The sequence below is a fragment of the Staurois parvus genome, unplaced genomic scaffold, assembly GCF_062004578.1.
Source record: "Staurois parvus isolate SC_StPar_1 unplaced genomic scaffold, SC_StPar_1.0 ptg000453l, whole genome shotgun sequence".
NCBI classification, from domain to species: Eukaryota; Metazoa; Chordata; class Amphibia; order Anura; family Ranidae; genus Staurois; species Staurois parvus.
The window spans coordinates 2,487,951-2,512,410 of NW_028318249.1; positions in this window are offsets into that span (position 1 = coordinate 2,487,951).

Here is a 24,460-nt window from a genome sequence, read left to right on the forward strand (position 1 = left end):
CCTGGGGTCCATTCCTAGGCCCCAGCCCACCAACCCGACAAAGCATCCAGAACCCACCACCAGGAGATGTTCCGGAACCTATGCAGCTAGGTCTGGCACGGCCTAAGTTATCACCGGAGGAACGCCAGCGCAGACGAGCCCAGAACCTCTGCCTTTACTGTGGTGAAGCTGGTCATATGGTGCGATCCTGCCCTCAGAAAATGAGTAAGTGCACCCGTTTTTCTTCCTTGTCTATTAGCAATACCTGTCCTTCGCAATACTTAGTAGTGCCCCTCTCCTTTCAGCTTCCAAAAAAGACCGTGGAGGTGACAGCCATAGTTGATTCGGGGGCATGCAGCTGTTTCCTGGATTTAGAGTTTGCTCACCAGCAGGGTATCCCTCTCCAACACAGACAGAAGGGCTTCAACATCTTTTTGGCCGATGGTTCCCAGATAAAATCGGGGGTAGTTAATCAGGAAACTCCCCCCATTGCCACTATCATTGCCAACCAGCACCAGGAGTTCCTCCGCCTGGACGCTATTGCATCACCTCTTTTCCCAGTCATTCTGGGGCTCCCATGGTTACGGGCCCACAACCCCCAGATTGACTGGGAAACCGGGTCAATCTCATTCCCTTCCCCATACTGTCGGGAACATTGTCGCACTTCGGGCCCCGCAGGGCCCCGAGTTCTCCTTTGCTCCGAAGGAGACTCCGATTTGAAACAGGTTATTCCCGCAGCCTATCATGGGTTCCTGGACGTGTTCAGTAAGCGGGGAGCCGATACTCTGCCCCCCCACCGCCCGTATGACTGTCCAATCGACCTGTTACCAGGCTCTGAAATCCCTTTTGGGCGTATCTTCCCCCTATCTGAGCTTGAATTGGGGCCCCTAAAGGAATATATCGAGGACAGCCTCCAGAAGGGATTCATCCGCTCCTCCACTTCTCCAGCAGGAGCGGGAATCTTCTTCGTGGAGAAAAAAGACAAAACCCTGAGACCTTGTATCGACTACCGGGAGCTGAACAGGGTCACGATCAAAAATCGTTACCCATTGCCATTGGTACCAGAACTGTTTCAGAGCTTAAAGGCTGCGGTTATATTCACAAAGCTTGATTTAAGGGGGGCCTATAACCTGGTACGCATAAGAGAGGGGGACGAGTGGAAAACGGCTTTCCGTACCCGGTTTGGCCACTTTGAATACCTGGTCATGCCATTTGGGCTGTGCAATGCACCAGCCACCTTCCAACATTTCGTGAACGACATCTTCAGGGATTTTTTGGATGTCTTCGTTATCGTCTACTTGGACGACATACTAATTTTTTCACCCTTTCTAGAGGATCATAGGATACATGTGGCAAAAGTATTGGGGCGGTTGCGGCAGCATGGGTTATATGCTAAGGCGGAGAAATGTTGCTTCGAGCAATCTAGCATCACGTTTCTAGGCCTGATTATCTCCACTGCGGGGGTCGCGATGGACCCCCAGAAGGTCTCTGCAATTTTAGATTGGCCTGAACCCACGGACAAAAAAGGTGTCCAACGGTTTATAGGGTTCGCAAACTTTTATCGGAAGTTCATCAAGAACTTCACGGGTCTGGTCTCCCCCATTACTCAACTAACCAAACTTGGAACCCGGTTCAAATGGACACCGGAGGCTCAAAAAGCTTTCGAAGCTCTGAAAAAGCTATTTACCTCGGCACCCATCCTGGGCCACCCGGACGCGGCCCTGCCCTACATCTTGGAGGTAGATGCATCGGAGAATGCGGTAGGATCCATCCTGTCTCAGCGGAAAGGCACCAAAGAGTTACTCCATCCCGTAGCATTCTTCTCGAGGAAACTCACCTCAGCGGAGAAGAATTACGATATCGGTGATCGAGATCTGCTGGCTATCAAAGCAGCGCTAGAGGAATGGAGGTACCTGCTGGAAGGTGCCTCACACCCCATATTGATTTTCACAGACCACAAGAATCTGGAATATCTGAGGACTGCCAAGCGTCTACGCCCACGGCAGGCAAGATGGGCCCTGTTCTTTTCCAGATTTAATTTTCACATTACTTACAGGCCCGGATCTAAAAATACGAAGCCCGACGCGCTATCTCGTATGTATGAGGACTCCGAAGAAGAACTGGTACCCGACACTATCTTGTCTTCAGGGAACTTCTTGGCGCTCCAGACGGACCTTCGCTCCAAGTTAATAGAAGCATCTACGGCCACACCAACCCCAGTTGGGGTATCCCTCCAGAACAAGGGGGGACTCCTGTGGAAGGAAGATTCAATCGTGGTACCTGAGGAAGTCCGGACCCTGGTTTTGGGGCATTGCCAAGATCACCCGCTGGCAGGTCACTTTGGCCCAGTCAAGACTCTGGAGCTTCTCCGGCGCTCGTTTTGGTGGCCAAACATGGCTAAGGATTGCAAGCGCTACGTGAGATCCTGTACCATCTGCCAGAAGAGCAAACCATCGAGGAGCAAAGCCTGGGGGCTGTTGCGACCTTTGCCGATTTCCGAACGGCCTTGGCAGAAGATCGCGATGGACTTCATAGTCGAGCTCCCACCGTCGCAAGACCACACAGCAATTCTGGTGGTCATTGATCGCCTATCCAAAATGGCTCACTTCGTGCCACTAAGGAAGATTCCGTCAGCAGCCGAGACGGCGCGAATATTTATCCGGGAGATCGTTAGACTTCATGGAGTACCTGAGGACATCGTCTCTGATCGAGGGGTCCAGTTTACATCTAAGTTTTGGAGGGCTCTGTGCAAGGCCCTGGACATCAAGTTGTCCCTCTCCTCCGCGTTCCACCCTAAGACCAACGGTCAGACCGAGAGGACGAACCAGACCCTGGAGCAATACTTGCGTTGCTACACGTCTTTCCTGCAGGATGATTGGTTGTCACTCTTACCCCTGGCGGAGTGCACTTATAACAACGCAAGCCATTCGGCAACGGGGCAGTCCGCATTCTTTTCGAATTATGGGTTTCACCCTGTCTTTCTCCCTGATTTGGTCTCTGAATGCCCAGTTCCAGCAACGCAGGATGTGTTGACCTTCTTCTCCGCCAATAACAAATTACTCCAGGAAGCCATCGCTCGGGCCCAAGAGGACAATAAGAAGGAGTTTAACAAGAAACGAAGAGGGGATTTGGCGTTGCGGCCTGGGCAGAAGGTGTGGTTGGCCACAACCAACTTAAAGATGCTTTGTCCCTCGAAAAAATTGGGACCTAAATTTGTGGGGCCTTTTCATGTAAAGCGAATGGTCAACGAAGTGGCATATGAGCTTATCCTTCCGGACACGTTCAGAATTCATCCAGTCTTCCATGTATCCCTGCTGAAGCCAGTGATCCCAGATGCCTTCCCAGAACGAGAATCCAGACCCCCAGAGGCCATAACGGTCGAAGGACAAGAGGAATTTGAGGTGGAAACGATCCTTAAGTGCCGAAGAAGGGGGGGCCAGACCCAATTCCTAATTAAGTGGAAGGGCTATGGTCCTGAGGACAATTCCTGGGAACCGGCTCATAATGTCCACGCACCTAGACTAGTCCGGGAGTTTCTTCGTGATCACCCGTGGTGGAGAGATCGGGTGGGCATCCGGAGATTGCCCGTAGGGGGGGGCAATGTCGGAGATTGCCGCGCCGCTGTGCTCGGCGCAGGCGCAGTACACCTCCCTGTACGCGGGCGCCGGGACTTGGCCGACCGCGGCAATCAGGTTCGCTCATGCGCAGTAGTGACCACGGGCGAGCGCCTGGCACCAATGACAGCGCAGGGCAGGATATTTAAACGGCCCTGAGCTGTCATTCAGTGCCTTTTGGTCTCCTTGTATCCTGTGAACCTGTGAACCTGTTGTAGTAAGTTGCTGACCCGGATTGTGCCCTGACCTTGCTGTTTTCTCCTGTTCTTGACCCTTGCTTGCCTGACCTCTCTCCTGAATGCCCCCTATTGGATCTGACCTGCTGTTGCTGACCTGGCATGTGACCCGACTATTCTTTGCCCGCTGCTCTGTACCGCACCGTCCCCATAGTTACCGACCCGGCTTGTATGACCTTGCACTTGCTCAGCCATCCATCCATCCGTCCCTCTCAACGGGGTCTCCAGACCTCCTCATACCTGGCTCTCTCCCGTGGGAGCCCCTGGCGAATACCCCTACCACTGACGGGTGTCCTCAGTAGTCACGACCTGGTCCTGGGGTACTCCAAGTCCATCCCCACCATCAGGGGCCCTGGTGAACAAGTACTCTGGGGCTTAGACTCCGTGCGCTGGGAACATCCGATCAGTGGAGTGCTAGTGGTACCGCCGGGCGGTCCCTTACACAAAAAGTGCACTAAGGTGTGTCTTTGGTCCCTTCCCAAAGAGGAAGGACCCCTGCCTGACCCCCAGAGCACAAGACTCCTGACAGAGGCAAGGCATACTTGGGTCCATGTAGCCAAAAGACTCAGCAGACCTCACTCCTCATAATCAGCCGACCCTTACCATTGAGTACCAGGTGGGGGGCACTGCCTAAGAGAGACCCCCCTCAATTCTCTATTTAGAATTATTGTCAGCTCTATACCCCCTCTAGACTACATATCATGTTCCCAGAGATGTCGCACCTCTGTTTTAGGGGCTGCCGCCTCTCTGTAACCCTTGTGCATGTATTTTGGGCTTGTCCTAGTCTCTCCTTGATCTGGAATAGAATCTCGGCTGTGACCTCTGCCTTGGTGGATACTCCAATACAAGGGCGGACTGACCATTTGGAAACTCGGCACTGCCCGAGGGCCCGGGGTCAGTAGGGGGCCCCATGAGATGCCCCTGGTACCTTTTTCATAGGTTTTTTTGAGTTTGGGCAAGGACACAGGGGCCCCATGATCCCCTATTGCCCGGGGGCCCCATGAGTTGTCAGTCCGCCCCTGCTCCAATAACTATGTCTTTGCAAATCTTTTTATTGTGCCCCTATTTCCGGGTGTTCCTGTCAACGAGATGAGGCTAATCCGTACGATTTATGTCTCATCCTTATGGGCCATTGCCCTTCATTGGAAGTCCCCGACGGTTCCTTTGGCCTCCGTCCTGCGGAGAGTTGACATGGTTATGCTCATTGAACGCATTCATTACTTACTGCTAGATAGGATGCACTTGTTCAACAAAAAATGGGATGGTTGGAAAACATTTATTCTCTGACTGATGGTCTATCATGGTTTGATGTGTTTTGAACCTTTGGAAACAGCTTGGTTGCATTGTGTTTCTTACTGACTGCCTTACTCCTGTACGTGTATTTATCTTTTATCTTTTTTTATGCTTCTATCTTATACTATTGTTACTTACCTATGTGCCTTGTTCTTGAGGTGTTTTGACCCTCAAGAGATTTTACTATTATTGTTGTCTATCTTTTAATAAAAATCGTTTGTAAACAAAAAAAGAATTATTGTCAGCTATATTTGGTCTAGGCATCTAGGCCTCAGAGACTTCTGAACCAAACAGGATTTCATCTAAAAGCTGGAAATATTAATTAGATATTATTTTTTTCTATGCTGGTTAGCTGAACCAAGTGCTAGAGAAATTTTGTACGGTCTATTGTTTATAATCGGATTTGACCAGCTGCCAGTTTTTAGTTGGTTGCATCACAAGAATGACTGGCCAACATTACAGCTCTGAATAAAATGTAATACAAATGTAATAATAGAGAGGTTGGGTGAAAGGCTCAGTGCAGCGTAACACCTTTTGTAATTAAAGTGGCACCTGTGCCCAGACTATGAACATTAAACCATTTACATATTTTTGAACAAACAGTTAAAGAGGTTTAAAATAAGCCCTCACTGACCTTTTTAGCTGTTTGTACTGTGAGATAATTCATCCTCAAAGACCCTCAAAAGATAACAATAAAGACTTCTGGATTCACGCCTATGCAAGTTTTTCCTCCTGATGAGTTTGGCAATAAAAACAATAGAAACGCATTAAAACATATGTCAATGTGCATTTGTAACCACTTGACCTCCTGAGGATTTCCCGCCTTCTTGACCAGGCCATTTTTTGCGTTACGGCGCTGCGTTACTTTGACTGACAATTGCGCAGTCATGCAACGCTGCACCCAAAATTAAATTTATGTCCTCTTTTCCCACGAATCGAGCTTTCTTTCGGTGGTATTTGATCACCTGTGCGTTTTTTATTTTTTGCGCTATAAAAAAGACCAACAATTTTGAAAAAAAAACTATATTTTTGACTTTTTGCTATTAAACATGTCCAGTACAAAAATGTAAAAAAATCAAATTTCATCATAAATTTAGGGCAAAATGTATTCTGCTCCATGTCTTTGCTAAAAAACAATCCCAATACGTGTAAATTAATTGGTTTACGTGATAGGTATAGTGTTTACAAATGGCGGTATAGCTACTGGAATTTTTTCAGTGACTTATAGTGGGACTGCAGTGGGCATTATGACACTGGGGGGACCTGACTTGGTGTCACTGACATCCCCAGTGACACCAATACAGTGATCAGTGCTAAAAAAAAAAAAAAGCACTGACACTATACTAATGGCACAGGGCAGGAAGGGGATAACATGTGGGGTGATCAAAGGGTTAACTGTGTGCTGTTGTACATTGGGCTGTGTCCAAGTGCTTCATTGTAACCACACTGCTTTGTATGGCTGTGCTGTGCACAGCCCTGCAAAGCAGTGTGCATGAGCTGACAGGGAGAAGAAATGTTTTGTTTACAAACAGTTCTCCTCCCTATCGGAGATGCTCGGCAATCACCAGGCGCCGGCGAGTAATCACTGGCTGGGACCCGGTCATTGACAGCCGAGACATTGAATGGCGCCACGGGCAGGGCGCGCATGCGCCCTCCTACCTTGAAATGCAAAATCATGTATATAGACGTGATTTTGCACACCCGTGCCACCCTGTAGCAGTATATCTGCTATAGGGCAGTCGGGAAGCAGATAATTATGTGCATAGACACATGTTGTTGTGTGTCATGATGTGTTTACATCTGTCATGACCAACGTGTGGCAAGATGCACATTGCGATGTGGTTTGATGTGTTTCCATTCATTTCAATGGAAAACATATCAGTCAAAAATTCCTTTACCACAAAAATGGGTTTGCATTAGAGGGCAAAAATACTGCTCCCATAGCAAAAAAAAACCCTAAAATTTCAGTGCTTCTGTTGTGAAGTTTGAAGATTCATTTCTTCACAATGTCTTTAGATACAGAGGTGAATTAGGGCTTGCTTTAAAGTGCTTTTACTATTTGTTCGGAATATGTAAATATTTTAATTCATTTCGTATTTCTTTAGCCCTGGTACCCAATCTGTATCCCTTTAGTGTATGATGTACTGCCTTCTGACCTCAACAGTCTGTAGCATTGATCTCTACTAGCCTCATGAAACATATTTCCAATTTCGTATTGTCTTCTGCAGTATATCCCCAGCCAAACATGTATCCTGTCCTCACTCTCTGACCCTCATTTCCTCTATTAGGTCTGCAGTCTAACAGTCCGCTCAAGCATTACATATATTGAACATTATGTGTGGCCCTTTGGTGATTTCAGGAGCCAGATTTGAGCTTATAAATTGACAACCACTGCTCTCTAGTGTTTTCCTTCCTGGGGACTCAAAGAACTTAGGAGGTGAGGCAGCCATCATGGGCACATTCAACTAAACCATTTAACTATTCAGCTGTCTTTGGAGTGTGGGAGTAAATCAAACGAAACTCATGCAAGCACAGGGAAAAACATACAAACTCCAAGCCGGTGGTGTTCTGGTCTGGTTGCCTCAAAACCCGGGTCTGGTCAGGATTTTGCAAGGCACAAGTGCTAACCGCTAAGCCACTGTGCAATGTACATAATGTGTGCTCAGGTTCATTTCAATACAACGCTTTCTCATGAGACTTATACATCAGACCAAAAAGAGGCAAAACCAAGCAAGAAAGAGGAATTTGGTATGAAAAGATTATCACTTCCTCCAAATGGGAGGCAATTGCAGTTTGTTTCCCCGTGAAATTACAATAAGTGTAATCTTACGAGCTTCCTATTTAAATAGAAACATATAATGCCCATAACAACAATTATAGGCCCACAGCAGATATGGAAAATTATAACCCCCCCCAACAAAGATAATGAGCTAAGCTAACCAGTACAAGGTGTCAAGAACAGTTAATTATGGCATTGATCTATTCTGAAATCCGTATTTTTAAGCACCTTAAACCTCGTGTGAAAATCTCCTCTCTGCCATTTAATTGTACTACCTGCAAGTTCTGTGGGGTTGAAGTAATGGCTCTAAGCCAGCATGACCAATCACTTGCTAATTATACCAGATGCTGTCTAATCTTAACGACTCAGGTAATACCTGGCTTGTTCTCAATCACCTGTCTTCAGGAATGTCTCTACAAACTGGTCCGACTTGTCCTTCATGGCGTCATGGCGATGAGAAAGGCGCTAATCATTCAGAGGTAGAGAGGCATCTAGAACACGTTCCAAGGAAGGTCACCCATGATCAGAAGAGCCATGGCATTTATTGAGGTGAAAGTGAACTGGATTATTGTATGAATTTCTGATAGGGCTGTATAAGAGGTTAATATATACGTATACAACATGGGCATGGCTTGGTCTACAGTACACCTTTCTGGTCCCTCAGACTCTGTCCTAAAAGGAAACGCTAGTGTGACTGTTGGATAGATAGATAGATAGATAGATAGATAGATAGATAGATAGATAGATACTACCTCCCATCTGTTCTAGTATTATTATTATTATTATATAGTATTTATAAAGCGCCGATAGTTCGCTCAGCGCTGTACATTACAAAGGGGGACAGAACATGTGACAGAACAATACCAATACAATGCAAAACATGAGGGGATCGAGGGCCCTGCTCTTTCGAGCTTACAATCTAGTAGAGGTATTACACTCCCCTCATCAGTGTCCCATGGCTCCTACTTCCCATCCATTCTCTCTGTAATAAAAGATGTATTATACTATCCTCTCTGATATCCCGTGTTTCCTATCTCACTTCTATTCCCTGTAATAGAAGAGGTATTATACTCCCCTCTCTGGTGTCCCTTGTCTCCTACCTCTCCTTTATTCCCTACTGTACAAGAAGTATTATACTCCCCTCTCCAATGTCCCATGTCTCCTACCTCCTCTCTGTTCTAGAATAGAAGAGGTATTATACACCCCTCTCCAGTGTCCAGTGTCTCCTACCTCCCCTCCCTTCCCTGTAATAGAAGAGGTATTATACTCCCCTCTCCGGTGTCCTTTGTCTCCTACCTCCCCTCCATTCCCTACAATAGAAGAGGTATTATACTCCCCTCTCTGGTGTCTCCTACCTCCCCTCCATTCCCTGTAATAGAAGAGGTTTTATACTCCCCTCTCCAGTGTCCCTTGTCTCCTACCTCCCCTCCATTCCCTGTAATAGAAGAGGTATTATACTCCCCTCTCCGGTGTCCGCTGTCTCCTACCTCCCCTCCCTTCCCTGTAATAGAAGAGGTATTATACTCCCCTCTCCGGTGTCCCTTGTCTCGTACCTCCCCTCCATTCCCTGTAATAGAAGAGGTATTATACTCCCCTCTCTGGTGTTCCGTGTTTCCTACCTCCCCTCCATTCTCTGTAACAAAAGAGGTATTATACTCTATTATATTCACCTCTCTGGTGTCCCGTGTCTCTTACCTTTCCTCCATTCCCTGCAATAGAAGAGGTATTACACTCCCCACTCTGGTGTCCAATGTGTCTCCTACCTCCACTCCATACCCTACAATAGAAGAGGTATTATACTCCCCTCTCCAGTGTCCAGTATCTCCTACCTCCCCTCCATTCCCTGTAATAAAAGAGGTATTATACTCCCCTCTCCAGTGTCCAATATCTCCTACCTCCCCTCCATTCCCTGTAATAAAAGAGGTATTATACTCCCCTCTCTAGTGTCCAGTGTCTCCTACCTCCCCTCCATTCCCTACAATAGAAGAGGTGTTACTGTATACTCCCCTCTCCAGTGTCCAGTGTCTCCTACACCCCCCTCTTCCATTCTCTGTAATAGAAGATGTATTATATTCCTCTTTCTGGTGTCCTGTGTCTCCTACCTCCCCTCCATTCCCTGTAATAGAAGAGGTATTATACACCCCTCTCCAGTGTCCAGTGTCTCCTACCTCCCCTCCCTTCCCTGTAATAGAAGAGGTATTATACTCCCCTCTCTAGTGTCCAGTGTCTCCTACCTCCCCTCCATTCCCTACAATAGAAGAGGTGTTACTGTATACTCCCCTCTCCAGTGTCCAGTGTCTCCTACACCCCCCTCTTCCATTCTCTGTAATAGAAGATGTATTATATTCCTCTTTCTGGTGTCCTGTGTCTCCTACCTCCCCTCCATTCCCTGTAATAGAAGAGGTATTATACACCCCTCTCCAGTGTCCAGTGTCTCCTACCTCCCCTCCCTTCCCTGTAATAGAAAAGGTATTATACTCCCCTCTCCAGTGTCCTGTGTCTCCTACCTCCCCTCCATTCCCTGTAATAGAAGAGGTATTATACACCCCTCTCCAGTGTCCAGTGTCTCCTACCTCCCCTCCCTTCCCTGTAATAGAAGAGGTATTATACTCCCCTCTCCAGTGTCCTGTGTCTCCTACCTCCCCTCCATTCCCTGTAATAGAAGAGGTATTATACACCCCTCTCTAGTGTCCAGTGTCTCCTACCTCCCCTCCCTTCCCTGTAATAGAAGAGGTATTATACTCCCCTCTCCGGTGTCCGCTGTCTCCTACCTCCCCTCCATTCCCTACAATAGAAGAGGTATTATACTCCCCTCTCTGGTGTCTCCTACCTCCCCTCCATTCCCTGTAATAGAAGAGGTTTTATACTCCCCTCTTCAGTGTCCCTTGTCTCCTACCTCCCCTCCATTCCCTGTAATAGAAGAGGTATTATACTCCCCTCTCCGGTGTCCGCTGTCTCCTACCTCCCCTCCCTTCCCTGTAATAGAAGAGGTATTATACTCCCCTCTCCGGTGTCCTTTGTCTCCTACCTCCCCTCCATTCCCTACAATAGAAGAGGTAATATACTCCCCTCTCTGGTGTCTCCTACCTCCCCTCCATTCCCTGTAATAGAAGAGGTTTTATACTCCCCTCTCCGGTGTCCGCTGTCTCCTACCTCCCCTCCCTTCCCTGTAATAGAAGAGGTATTATACTCCCCTCTCCGGTGTCCCTTGTCTCGTACCTCCCCTCCATTCCCTGTAATAGAAGAGGTATTATACTCCCCTCTCCGGTGTCCTTTGTCTCCTACCTCCCCTCCCTTCCCTGTAATAGAAGAGGTATTATACTCCCCTCTCCAGTGTCCTGTGTCTCCTACCTCCCCTCCATTCCCTGTAATAGAAGAGGTATTATACACCCCTCTCCAGTGTCCAGTGTCTCCTACCTCCCCTCCCTTCCCTGTAATAGAAGAGGTATTATACTCCCCTCTCCGGTGTCCGCTGTCTCCTACCTCCCCTCCATTCCCTACAATAGAAGAGGTATTATACTCCCCTCTCTGGTGTCTCCTACCTCCCCTCCATTCCCTGTAATAGAAGAGGTTTTATACTCCCCTCTCCAGTGTCCCTTGTCTCCTACCTCCCCTCCATTCCCTGTAATAGAAGAGGTATTATACTCCCCTCTCCGGTGTCCGCTGTCTCCTACCTCCCCTCCCTTCCCTGTAATAGAAGAGGTATTATACTCCCCTCTCCGGTGTCCTTTGTCTCCTACCTCCCCTCCATTCCCTACAATAGAAGAGGTAATATACTCCCCTCTCTGGTGTCTCCTACCTCCCCTCCATTCCGTGTAATAGAAGAGGTTTTATACTCCCCTCTCCGGTGTCCGCTGTCTCCTACCTCCCCTCCCTTCCCTGTAATAGAAGAGGTATTATACTCCCCTCTCCGGTGTCCCTTGTCTCGTACCTCCCCTCCATTCCCTGTAATAGAAGAGGTATTATACTCCCCTCTCCGGTGTCCTTTGTCTCCTACCTCCCCTCCATTCCCTACAATAGAAGAGGTATTATACTCCCCTCTCTGGTGTCTCCTACCTCCCCTCCATTCCCTGTAATAGAAGAGGTTTTATACTCCCCTCTCCAGTGTCCCTTGTCTCCTACCTCCCCTCCATTCCCTGTAATAGAAGAGGTATTATACTCCCCTCTCCGGTGTCCGCTGTCTCCTACCTCCCCTCCCTTCCCTGTAATAGAAGAGGTATTATACTCCCCTCTCCGGTGTCCTTTGTCTCCTACCTCCCCTCCATTCCCTACAATAGAAGAGGTATTATACTCCCCTCTCTGGTGTCTCCTACCTCCCCTCCATTCCCTGTAATAGAAGAGGTTTTATACTCCCCTCTCCGGTGTCCGCTGTCTCCTACCTCCCCTCCCTTCCCTGTAATAGAAGAGGTATTATACTCCCCTCTCCGGTGTCCCTTGTCTCGTACCTCCCCTCCATTCCCTGTAATAGAAGAGGTATTATACTCCCCTCTCCAGTGTCCCTTGTCTCCTACCTCCCCTCCATTCCCTGTAATAGAAGAGGTATTATACTCCCCTCTCTGGTGTCCGCTGTCTCCTACCTCCTCTCCATTCCCTGTAATAGAAGAGGTATTATACTCCCCTCTCCAGTGTCCCTTGTCTCCTACCTCCCCTCCATTCCCTGTAATAGAAGAGGTATTATACTCCCCTCTCTGGTGTCCGCTGTCTCCTACCACCCCTCCACTTGCACCCATAAAGGTAACATAAGAATATGCATTACAGTATCCCATACTAAAAAACAAAGACTTTTTGGTGTAACTGGCCATTAACCGCCTCCCACCCGCCATATAGTCCAATGACGGGCGCAAGGTGGTTCTCTCATTCTGGGAGGACGTCATATGACGTCCTCCCATTCTCACCGCGCGTGCGCAGCTCCGGGAGTGAGCAGCGCGGCTATTGGCGGTGCGCTGTGTCCCTCGGACACAGCGGATCACCGATCCACGGAAAGAGCCGAAGATGTCGGCTTGGTCATGTGATCAGCTGTGTCCAATCACAGCTGATCACATGTAAATAGGGAAATGCCGGTTATCGGCATTTCTCTCCTCACGAGCTGTCACACTGACAACGCAAGAGGAGAGCAGAGCCAGTAATCGGTATTCCTCAGAGGGGACATGTACACTGATCATCAGGGCACTGATAATCAGTGTACCCTGATGATCAGTGTAGCCCCAGCAGTGCCACCTGTCAGTGTCCATCAGTGCCAGCTCTCAGTGCTCATCTATGCCACCTGCCAGTGCCCATCAGTGCCACATCAATGCCACATATCAGTGCCTACCAGTGCACATCAATGCCACATATCAGTGCCTACCAGTGCACATCAATGCCACGTATCAGTGCCCATCTGAGCTGCCTTTCAGTGTCACCCATCAGTGCCAGTCAGTGCCACCTATCAATCCCAATCAGTGCCACCTATCAGTGCTGCCAATCAGTGCCACCTATCAGTGCCAGTCAGTGCCGCCTATCAGTGTGCATCAGTGCCGCCTATCAGTGCCCGTCAGTGCTGCCTATCAGTGCTGCCTAACAGTGCCAGTCAGTGCCACCTAACAGTGCCAGTCAGTGCCACCTATCACTGCCACTTATCAGTGCCGCCTATCAGTGCCATATATCAGTGCTGCCTTTTAGTGCCCATCAGTGATGCCTGTCAGTGCCCATCAGTGCCACCTATCAGTGTCCATTAGTGCAGCCTATTAATGCCCATCACTGCAGCCTCATTAGTGCACATCAGTGAAAGAGAAAAATCACTTATTTATAAAATTTTATAACAAAAACTAAGAAAAAAATGTTTTTTCAAAATTTTCAGTGGTTTTTGGTTTGTTTAAGAAAAAATAAAAAACCCAAAGGTGATTAAATACCACCAAAAGAAAGCTCTATCTGTCACAAAAAAATGATAAAAATTTCATATGGGTACAGTGTTGCATGACCGTGCAATTGTCATTCAAAGTGTGACAGCGCTGAAAGTTGGAAATTGGCCTGGGCAGGAAGGGGGGATAAGTGCCTGGTAGGCTAGTGGTCAAACATGGTTATTATTATATTTCTTATTACTATTAACCATTCATATAAAATGTTGCAATTATTATAATATATCATACTATTATCTATTATATGTTGCAATATTAAAGTGTTGTTATACCATATATTTGTTCGCTGTATGGCCAAAAGGTTGTGGACCCCTGACCATCGCACCCACATGAGCTTGTTGGGCATACCATTGCAAATCCATGGCCATTAATATGGAGTTGCCCCTTCTCCCCATGGCCATTTATATGGAGTTTCCAACTCCACCCATGACCATTAATATGGAGATGCCCCCTCCCTCCTTGACCATTAATATGGAGTTGCCCCTTCTCTCCATAACCATTTATAAGGAGTTTCTTCCCCCCCCCCATGTCCATTAATATGGAGTTGTCCCATCCATGGCCATTTATATGGAGTTTCCCCTTCTCCCCATGGCCATTTATTTGAAGTTGTCCCCTCCCTCTATGGCCACTAATATGGAGTTGCCTCTCCCTCTATGGCCTTTAATATGGAGATGCCCCCTCCCCCCAGGACTATCGATATTGAGTTGCCTTCCCTCTTCTTTGTGTCTATAACAGCCTCCACTCATCTAGGAAGGCAGCCTGTAATGGAGGGAGCCTGTTGGGCCCCTCCCACAGTTCTGCTCTCAGCACAGACTATATACAGAACAGTGATGATGTCACTGCTAGTTTTACAAGGTATAATCTTTGCATGTAAAGGTTTTTGTTGCACACAAATGGGGTTTCTATGCTTTGCAGCTCTTGTGAAATATACAGTGGGTAAAATAAGTATTGAACCATTTTTTTTGGTAAATGTATTTCTAAAGGTGTTATTGACATGAAATTTTTACCACATGTCGGTAGCAACCTATGCAATTAATTCATACATAAAAGGAACAAAAACAAATAAGTTCAGAAATTAAGTTATGTGTAATAAAACAGAATGACACAGGGAAAAAGTATTGAACACAGGAAGAAAGGGAGGTGCAACAGCTGAATCTGTCAATAATTAGAAAGCATTCCTGCCCCTTGTCAGTGCAAATTAATATCAGCTGGTTCAGTCTCAACTGATGGCCTATAAAAAGGGGTCGCATTACCAAGTTGTCACACAAGAAACATCTCATGATGGGTAATAGCAAAGAGCTCTCTCAACACCTTCACAACCTTATTGTTGCAAAACATACTGATGGTATTGGTTACAAAAGAAGTTCTAAACTTCTGAATGTTCCAGTGAGCACTGTTGGGGCCATAATCTGGAAGTGGAAAGAACATAATTTCATCATAAACCAGCCACGACCAGGTACTCCTAACAATATTTCTGACAGAGGAGTGAAAAGAATTATCAGAAGAGTTGTCCAAGAGCCAAGGATCACTTGTAGAGAGCTTCAGAAAGACCTGGAATTAGCAGGTACAATTGTTTCAAAGAAAACAATAAATAATGCACTCAACCACCATGGCCTGTATGCACACTCACCAAGCAAGACTCCTTTGCTGAAGAAAAATGCATGTTGAAGCTTGTTTAAAGTTTGCTGCACAACATTTAGACAAGCCTGTGAAATACTGGGAGAATATAATCTGATCAGTTGAGACCAAAATTGAACTCTTTGGATGCCGTAATACACATCATGTTTGGAGGGCAAATGTCACTGCACATCACCCCAAAAACACCATCCCAACAGTGAAACATGGAGGTGGGAACATCATGGTGTGGGGTTGTTTTTCAGCATACGGTACTGGCAAATGTCATTGCATTGAAGGAAGGATGACTGGAAAAATGTACCACAACATTCTTGATAAAAATCAGCTGCCATCTACCAGGATGATGAAGATGAAATGAAATGAGGGTAGACATTTCAGCAAGACAATGATCCCAAACACAAAGCCAAGGAAACTCTCAACTGGCTTCAAAGAAAGAAAATAAAGCTGCTAGAATGGCCCAGCCAAACACCTGACTTGAATCCAACAGAAAATCTCTAGAGAGAACTAAAGATCAGAGTTCATAGAAGAGGCCCACGGAACCTTCAAGATTTGAAAACTGGAAGAACGGGCCAAAATCACACCTGAGCAATGCATGTGACTAGTTTCTCCATACAGGAGGCATCTTGAAGCTGTCATTACCAACAAAATATTAAATACATTTCAGTTAACGTGTTCAATACTTTTTCGGTGTCATTCCATTTTATTACACAACTTAATTTCTGAAGTTATTTGTTTTGGTTTCTTTGTATGTATGGAGTGCATGGGTTGTTACCAACATATGGTGGAAATTTCATGTCAATAGCACTTTTAGAAATATATTTACCGAGAATAATGGTGACGTGTTCAATACTCATTTTACTTGCTGACTTTTTGAAGGCAACATACTGAAAATGTTTTATTAGTGAACCAGTTTTCTAAATGAGCAACATTACATTTTCCAGGGATGAAGCCCTGAAATTGGGGATATTAGGTATTTATGGCAGTAGGGCCAACTCGTTTGGGTGAGACATTCTGCTTGGACCTCTATATGGGATGACCCCATACTTGTAATATGGCTGGTGTAGATTGCACACAGGTGTGTATGTGTGTGTGTTTTGGGTGGGGGGTATACTGTCCTTCAGTGCTCCGTAGGACAGTTTGGTGCCTGAGGAGACGCTGTTACTGTTGCTAGGTCAGGTCAGCACTTTAAACTGAATACATAACACACATAACTGCACTGTAATTAGTTTTGACGGGTTCCTTTCGCAGTCATGCAGTATGTGAACTGTATACTGTACATTGCATCCCAGGTGACCAATTCTAAAGTGAAACTCTTGGAGGAAACAAAAAAAAATCATCTGCATCTGATATATAATTATTATTATTATTATTTTATTTTCACTTGAAAATACATACATTTACATTGGTACTTCCAGTGGTTACACCTGGATGATGCCTGCAGCTATAGGCATCATCCTGGTATTTTTTTTTTCTGTGGGTGATCAGCTTTTCTTTAATTAATCTATTTAGCCACTGGATTGCTTTTACAGGCAGTGGGAAAGGTCACCCTGCCCTTCCCGCCGCCTCTCCAGGATCTCCGTCCCACCAGAGAACCCTGAACTTAAGCAGTGGTTCTATCAGCTCACCATAGAGATGTTTGAGGACTGGAAGGCCCCCAATCTGCTCTATGGTATAGGAAACCAGAAGTGACTACTGGTGTCCGCAGATGTAAACAGCGCTGATTTTACATTGAAAATAGCATCTGATCACACTGATCTTGGTGGGATTAGATGCTTTTAAGGGCAGAGGAGACATCTGGGGAATAGACCCCAGATCTGTCCATAAAGAGGACCTCTCACTGCCTATTGCTGTCACAACGGATGTTTACATTCCTTGTGACAGCATTAAAAGTGATCAAAAAATTTTCAAGAGAAAAGTATAAAAATAAAAAAAGTAAATCATTTTTTTTTAAAATGTAAAAGCCCCCCCCCCTGTTGGTCCATGCTCGCACGCAAGGGCAAACGTACGTGATGGTCCTTCATGCACATGTAAGCAGTGATCGCACCACACATGTGAGATTTGCCCCAAACATCAGAGTGAGAACAATAATTCTAGCAGCAGATCTCCTGTGTAATTCCCCAATGGTCACCTATGCATCTGGGGATACCAGAAGTCACTTCTGGATTCCTATACCATACAGCAGATTAAAGCGTCGCTAATGAAGATTTTGAAATACCGTAGTTTGGCACCATTCCGTGAACTTGTGCAATTTTAAAGTGTGACAAGTTAGGTATTTATTTATTCAGCATAACACCATATTTTATATTTTAGTTTAAAAAAATTGGCATTATATTGTGTTTGTGTGCATTAAAATTCATTAAAATGTATTTTTTCCCAAAAATTTTCATTGAAAAACTGCTGCACAAATACAATGTGACATAAAAAAAAGGTAAATACCTGTCATTTTATTCTCTAGGGCCTCTGCTAAATATATATATATATATATATATATATATATATATATAATTTTTGGGTTTTTTTTACTCTTTTATTAATGGCAAAACTTCACATATACAAAAATCAAAGTATAATCTCAAGAACATTTCCAGTAAAGAGAAAATGCAGCCAACATTTAGCACGTATACATCCAAACTGACATACATACTAGTGACTGCACCCTCATGTAGACATAAACAAATAGTCTCCTTTCCGCTTTGCAAGAAACATTATAGATTTAAAGTGTTACTAAACCCCGGACCCTGCATTCACTATATCTGGTCTCCACAGTACACACAACATGGAAATGCTTTTATTTTAGTAAATATAAACTGCTAAATACCTTTTCTTATCAGCAATATATAGCAGTCTTGTGACTTCAGCAGAGCACTGGTTAAAGCTTGTAGGAGGAGTTTTCTTTCTGCTCTAGGAGGATGCAAAACCCCTGACCCTCTGTCTGGACAGTGTGGATTGGCTCTGTGCTGATCACATGCAACTTCCCAATAAAAAAAAATCCTCTCTAGCAATACACTCTAAACTGAGCATGTGCAGAAGGGCTACAGGTTCAGTCTGTGGACATCTGAACAAGAGGAGGGGCAGAGAAGTCAGGATCAAACAGCCTTTTTACACACTGCAGAGAATTAACCCCTTAGGTTCTACAGTGAGAATAACAAGCATGCTTTACTGCATATACAGACTGATTTCACTGTTGTGGGTTTAGTAACACTTTAACTGGTATAAAGGGACCAATTAGCCCCGAGTGTTAGTGAGCAATACTAGTCTGTCAAAACAACACATTAGCCGAGTTCCAGATATCAACCTCTGGAACTGTACTCCTGAGAAGAGAGCAACTCACAGAGTACAGCTGGAGAAGGTCAGGTACCTGAGATGACAGAATAGCAATAGAACAGTACAAGCAAAAGAGGAGAAAATAGGTGATAGAGGGAGGGATGGAAAAGAGAAAAAAAGGGGGGGGGGGCACAGCAATTTTCTAGCAAAAAAATACTAATTTGTACATGCAAGCAAAATGTGTCAGAAGAGAGAAAAAAAAGGGGGGTGGCACAGCAATTTTCTAGCAAAAAACACTGATTTGTACATGCAAGCAAAATGTGTCAGAAAAAGCCTGGTCTTAAAGTGGATATTATATTATTATACTATATTATTTGATATATAATTTATATATATAGTATTTTATTCTATTCTATCATATTATGATATGATATGATATGTTATATGATATTATTTAATTTATATATAAAAAGTGTCATAAAAAGCCTGGTCTTAAGGTGGATATTCCATTACTATATTATATTATTTGATATATAATATATCGTATTTTATTCTATTCTATCATATTATGATATGATATGATATGTTATATGATATTATTTAATTTATATATAAAAAGTGTCATAAAAAGCCTGGTCTTAAAGTGGATATTATATTATTACACCATATTATTTTATATATAATACATTAGATTTTACTGTATTATTATATAATATAACATATAATATTATGATATGAGATTATTTTATGTATATTATATTATAATATATTAATCTGATACATGCTGGTGTTTTAGGATTCTTAAACTAGCCTAGATTGTAGATTCTTGTTCAAATGTTCATACAAAAATTGTCCTTTAGAACATTCTATCTTGCCATCATTGGGTCAACTAATTTAATTTCTAAGCCCTTTTACTGTCCTCCAGATAAGATATTTGAATGGAATTCCAGAACGTTTTAAACAGATTTCATTACAATATGTCCAATATTTCCAAACAAAAACCACATTCTCTGTTAGAACTTGATTGCTCCTTTAAATTTTCTCATCACTACAGTCTAAAACGAATTCCAGTTTTATCCCACTAACCATTAGAAAATCGAACACACGTTCCAAAAACATTTCTGCTGGTGTACAGCCAGCTTTACTCTTTTCTGTTAAGAAAATAATTCACATAAGACTTACCTATCTCATTTTCAAAGTGACTACTAAACCTTCATTATAACAACCTATAGCGGTCAGAGTTGTCATTGCAAAATAAACAGCTATCAAAAGATGAAACTCTTGCTGCGGGGAATGCCAACAATTTGACTTCAAGCTTTGTGCAGACTTCTGCCTGTTCAGATATGATCACAATGACATTCTGTAGCCTTAGAATGCTAGAGATAGCAATAGAAATTCCATTTTAAATAACATTCAATACAAAAATGGTTTGTTTCATCTGTGAGCTTCTATGGGAGGGGCTCGTTGTTTATTGTTGTAAAACATCTGTGTGTGTGTACATATTTATATGACACATTGTATTACCTGTACAACTTTCCTTTATTTGTTGCTTTGTAAAGGCCCATGGAGCTAACTAGGTACTACATATAGCATCCTTCCTTATTTCCCAATAGATTGTAAGCTCTTCCACCCTCTGTATCCTCCATTATCTTCTAATAGATTGTAAGCTCTTTCACCCTCGGTATCCTCCCTTATACCTTAATAGATCTTAATAGATCTTCCATGCTCCATGTCTTTCCTTAAGTCCTAATAGATTGTAAGCTCTTCTACCTTTGGTATCCTCCATCATGCCCTAATAAATTGTAAGCTCTTCCATCTTCTATATCCTCCCTTATTCTCTAATAGTTTGTGAACTATTTCACCTTCTGTATCTTCCCTTAAACCCTAATAGATTGTAAGCTCTTCTACCTTCTGTATCCTCCATTATATTCTAATAGACTGTAAGCTCTTCTACCTTCTATATCCTCCATTATATTCTAATAGACTGTAAGCTCTTCTACCTTCTGTATCCTTCCTTATATTCTAATAGACTGTAAGCTCTTCTACCTTCTGTATCCTTCCTTATATTCTAATAGACTGTAAGCTCTTCTACCTTCTGTATCCTCCATTATATTCTAATAGACTGTAAGCTCTTCTACCTTCTGTATCCTCCATTATATTCTAATAGACTGTAAGCTCTTCTACCTTCTGTATCCTTCCTTATATTCTAATAGATTGTAAGCTCTTCTACCATCTGTAACCTCCCATATACCCAAATAGATTCTAAGCTCTTCTACCTTCTGTATCCTTCCTTATATTCTAATAGATTGTAAACTGGGAGACACGTGCGCATTCCATCAGGAGGGGATACTCTCAGGATGAAGATGATGCGTTTTAGAGCTCTAATGAAAAAGGGACCTCCCCTTCGAAACGTGTCAGTTTCATCCTGATAGTCTCCCCTCCTGATGGGATTCGCACGTGTCTCCCAATCCAGGGACTCGGTTTTGGGATTTTATATGCCTTTTATATTGCTACTCTTGTGAGTATATTTCCTATATCAATAAATCTACTGATTGCTTACTGAGGTAATGCGCAATGTTGGTGCGCTCTGTTTTTTTGTTCTTTACTACAGTTTGTAAGCTCTTCCACCATCTGAATCCTCCCTTAAACCCAAATAGATTGTAAGCTTTTCCACCTTCTATACCCCCCACTTATACCCATATGGATTGTAAGCTCTTCCACCATCTGTATCCTCCCTTAAACCCTAATAGACTGTAAGCTCTTCTACCTTCTGTATCTTCCGTTATATTCAGATTGTAAACTCTTCAACCATTTATATCCTCCCATATAATCGAATTGATTGTCAGCTCTTCCACCTTCTATATCCTCCCTTATACCCTTATAGATTTTAAGCTCTTCTACTTTCTGCATCCCTCCATATACCTAAATTGATTATCAGCTCTTCTACTTTCTATATCTCTCCCTATACCCTAATGAATTGTAAACTCTTCTACCTTCTGTATCCTCCATTATATGCTGATAAATTGTAAGCTCTTCCACCTTCTGTATCCTCCCTTATACCCTGATAGACTGTAATTTCTTCTACCTTCTGTATCCTTCCTTATATTCTAATAGATTGTAAGCTCTTCTACCGTCTACGGTATATCCTCTCTTATACCCTCATAGATTGTAAGCTCTCCTACTTTCCATATCCTTCCTTACTTCCTAATAAATTGTAAGCCTCTCCACCTTCTGTATCCTCCCTTATACCTCAATAGATTGCAAGCTCTTCCACCTTCTGTATCCTCCCGTATACCTCAATAGATTGCAAGCTCGTCCACCTTCTCTATCCTCCCTTATACCTCAATAGATTGCAAGCTCGTCCACCTTCTCTATCCTCCCTTATACCCTAATAGATTGTAAGCTTTTCTGCCTTCTGTATCCTGCCTTATATTATAATAGATTGCAGGCTCTCCTACCTTCTGCATGCTCCATTATACTCTAATAGATTGTTAGCTCTTCTACCTTCTACAGTATATCCTCTCTTATACCCTCATAGATTATAAGCTCTCCTACTTTCCATATCCTTCCTTACTTCCTAATATATTGTAAGCCTCTCCACCTTCTCTATCCTCCCTTATACCCAGATTATAACAGATTATAAGCCCGTCCACCTTGTGTATCCTCCCTTATACCTCAATAGATTGCAAGCTCTTCCACCTTCTATGTTCTCCCTTATTCCCTAATAGATTGTAAGCTTTTCTACCTTCTGTATCCTGCCTTATATTATAAAAGATTGTAGGCTCTCCTACCTTTTGCATGCTTCATTATATTCTAATAGATTGTAAGCTCTTCTGCCTTCTGTATTCTTCCTTATACCCTAATAGATTGTAAGCTCTTATACCTTCTGTATCCTTCCTTATATTTTATGAGGTTGTAAGCTCCTCCACCCCCTGTATCTCCCTTATACGTACCTGAATAAACTGTAAACTTCCACCATCTGTATCCTCCCTTATTAGCTATTAAATTGTAAGCTCTTCCACCCTCTGTATCCTCCCTTATTAGCTATTAATTTGTAAGCTTTTCCACCCTCTGTATCCTCTCTCGTACCCTAGTAGGTTATAAACTCTTCCACCTTGTTCCCTATCAGGGTGTATCAGAACTGACTGGTATTTGCTCCATGTCTATACCGTATGTAGCCTCAGTACTGTTAAGGTCGCTCATTGTACAGTGTGCCGGAGCCCTATGCCAGCGTGGCTCAATGCCAAGGCCTCTGAAGATCTTCAGATGTCTCCCCAGCTTCGGAAGTATTTTTCTTCTTGAAAGCCATGATTTTTCCCTTTCTCCAGAGGACAGTAAACATAATTGTGTTTCCTCCAAAACACCATGAGTCCAGATAAGCATCCTATACAGCAGTATGATATATGTCCATGTACGGGGGAGTACATACTGCCTCTCCTGAGTGTCCGGTCTACTTCCCTTAGTCAACATCCTAGTGATGGGGGGCCTAGCAGCCATCAGCAGGTTCCTCCGGTATCGTGGGATGACCTGCTGCCCTATGTACAGTCAATGACATTATAAATATTGACATTAATAATATTTGTGTGCATGTATCAGATCCCCTTTTAACACCTTTTTCCTATTGCAAACACACAATTTGCCCGACCTCTGCTAATAGCTGAAACCTTCCATGTGCTTGTTATTGTGAAGGAGAAAAATGTATTGACGCTATGAAGGGATTTATTTCGAGGAAAAGAAATAAAGTTTGGGGACAGTTTTGTGACATTTTATGAACTGATATACTTGTGATATAAGCAGATATAAAACTAAAGGATTTTTTTCCTGAGAGTAACATGGAGGCTGCCATTGCTGAATTCCCATTTTGGAAATGCTAGGTGCTATTTCCCAACCACTAAAACTGAGGAAGACTGGTCCAAGATACGGCTTAATGTATCTAAAGGTTCCTCTAACATTCCCTCCCAGGAGACACCTTTTAAGGCTCATTGGTAGCTAGCCCTATCCAGGGTGGATGACCTACATCCTTCAACCTCTAACAAGAGCTTCAGGGGATGTAATGAGGTTGGTGATGTTAAACATATTTTGGTGGGCATGACCTTTCATTATCACCTTCTGATCCTAGGTGTTTCAGCTTTTACATATCTTACTCAACCTACGTATAAAGCGCAGCCTATGGATTGTCCTTCAAGGGATGTAATGCGGTTGGTGATCTTAATCACAGTTGTTGGTTGTGCCCCATCATTACTACATTCTGGTCCACGGTGTTTCTGCTTTTGCATACCCTACTAAACCTACAGATACAATGCAGCCCATAGATTTCCGCAGCCCATAGATTTCCTTTCAAGGGATGTAAAGAGGTTAGTGATGTTAAACACATTTGTTGGACATGCCCCTTCATTACTACCTTCTAGTCCAAGGTTTTTAAGCTTTAGCATACCTTACTAAACCTACAGATAAAGTACAGTTCATGGATTGCCCTTCAAGGGGATGTAATTAGGTTGGTGATGTTGAACACCTCTGGAGTTTGTGCCCCTTCATTACTACCTTCTGGTCCAAGGTGTTTCAACTTTTGCATACCTTACTAAATGTATGGCTACAGCACGGCCCATAAATTGCCTTTTTCCATTATCATATCAAGGGGTGTGCAATAATACCAGTGGAAAATGCCAACAACTACCCACTTAGCAGCAAAACAAACAAAAGATTTAGCTTGGAAAATACACTTTATTCTCTTTCGTGAGGTCAAGACCCACTTTCATGGCTTTATGA